Below are 2220 nucleotides of genomic sequence, written 5' to 3'. Positions count from 1 at the left end.
AAAGAAAGAAATAAAACTTTAAAAAATAGAACATTTTTCATGCTATTGAAGAGGCCTAACTGAACATTAGTACAGTCATGACACACTTCAGACTAATAATACTGGGACTAGGCCTCACCCTAACAGTAAGCAGGAAAACCCACAGAGGGCACCCTGTGGGGGAACCAATCAAAATGGAGACAAACAAGTACTTGATGCTCCAGAACATTAAGAATAGCTTACCTAATTTGCAGACAGGCTGCCAATTTCCTTGTAGCAATGCCAGTACCAATCCCTGTTTGATAAGACCTCTGCCCAGTCAGGAGTTCAACCCCCAACTGAATCCATAATTCCCCTCCCCTCCCCCATCCTTCACTCCTTAAAAACCCTACCATAGCTGAGTTCAATGTTCTCTGATCCAATTGCTGTGTCAGAACAGGCAGAGGACCCAAGCTCAAGCTTGCAATTAAAGCTCTTTGCTTTTGCATATACTCAGACTCCTGGTGGTCTCTAGGTGGGTGGGGGCTCATGGTTAGTATTCAGACGTTTGTGCTGGCCTGCCCTTAGCTGCCTGATAGGATGCTCTTCAGTTGCAGCTACTAAGAGTACCTTCTGTGCACATTCGCTATGTTCCCTTTAAAAAGTGAGGCTTGCCTTCCTCGTGTGTGTGTTCCTTTCTCTCTCTGTGTTTCTCTACCTGACTCTCTCTCCCCTTCTCTCTCTCTCTCTCTCTCTCTCTCTCTCTCTCTCTCTCTCTCTCTCTCTTCCTCTTTCTCTTCTGCTATTCTTACTTTGTTTTTTTGAGACAGGGTTTCTCTGTAGCTTTAGAGCCTGTTCTGGAACTAGCTCTTGTAGACCAGGCTGGTCTCGAACTCCCAGAGATCCGCCTGCCTATGCCTCCCGAGTGCTGGGATTAAAGGTGTGCGCCACCACCGCCCGGCTCTTCACCACTCTTGTCCCCAGGACTGGTCTTAGTCCCCCTGTCTGCATCCCCTGTGCTCCTTTCTCTGCCCCTTCTCTCCCCTTTTATTTATTCCATTTAATTTACTACAAATAATTAGAAATTTTATATCAACTACAGTATTTTTATTTTAATTTTGATTTTTTGAAATAGAGATTTTCTGTGTAACCTTGGCTGCCCTGGAACTTTCTTTGTAGACCAGGTTGTCCACTGGAAGCAGAAGCCAGGAGCAAATCCAACCCTGGGAGTCAACCCAGTCCTGGGACACTGGCAGACCAGGAGTGAGCCAACGACCTGACTCAGAGTCTGCGACCACCCTACAATTCACAATCCCAGAGAACTTAGACAACAATGAGGACACTAAGAGAGACTTACATAGATCTAATCTACATGGGAAGCAGAAAGTAGAAAAAGACAAGATCTCCTGAGTAAATTGGAAGCACAGACACCTTGGGGAAGGAGAGCAGAGAAAAATGGAGAGTTCAATAAATATCAATTAAAAAAAAATCCAGCGAACGGGACTCTGTTGCTACCCTCTGCTGGTCTTTTTGTTGGCGGTGGTTGTTTTTGTTTGAGACAGGTTTTCACTATTTCTCCCAGACTGGACTTGAACTCACCTAGTTTTACTAGCCTCAAGCTCAGTCATTCTCCTGTCTCAACCACCAAGTCTGGACTTGAACACAAGATGCCGCTCCCTTAGCCTCCAGAGTGCTGGAATCATAGGGTGTGCATGATTGCTGCCAGATTTTAAACTGCTGTCTCACATGGGCAGTTCTGGATTTTCCACTTGGTGAGTTGGTCTTGGCAACTTTAGGAATTCCCCTAGTTCACTTAAGTTTCTTGATGTACGAGTATATTTGCCTTAGTCTCTTATATCTACTTATCTCTCCCTCTCCCTCCTTTTCTTCCTCTTTTCCTTTTTTCCCCTGCCTTCTTCCATCCTCCCCAACAGGGTCTCATTCTGTTCTGACTTTCAATTTGAAATCTTCCTGCATCAGCCTCCTAAGCACTAAAATTATAGGTGTGGGCTAAAGGTAGCCCCCACCCCAAGTCTGTTAATGTGGAAACTTTTAAGACTTTCCATCTCTTCTGTTGTGAATGTTTTTTTGTTTTTGTTTTTTGAGACAGAGTTTCTCTGTGTAGCTTTTGCGCCTGTCCTGGACTTGCTCTGTAGACCAGGCTGGCCTTTAACTCACAGAGATCTGCTGGCCTCTGCTTCCTGAGTGCTGGGATTAAAGGCATGCACCACCACTGCCTGGCTCCAACCTTTTTTTTTAAAA

This window comes from Microtus ochrogaster, chromosome 4, assembly GCF_000317375.1.
Source record: "Microtus ochrogaster isolate Prairie Vole_2 chromosome 4, MicOch1.0, whole genome shotgun sequence".
Classification (NCBI taxonomy): domain Eukaryota; kingdom Metazoa; phylum Chordata; class Mammalia; order Rodentia; family Cricetidae; genus Microtus; species Microtus ochrogaster.
Note: the sequence above shows the minus strand (reverse complement) of the source record.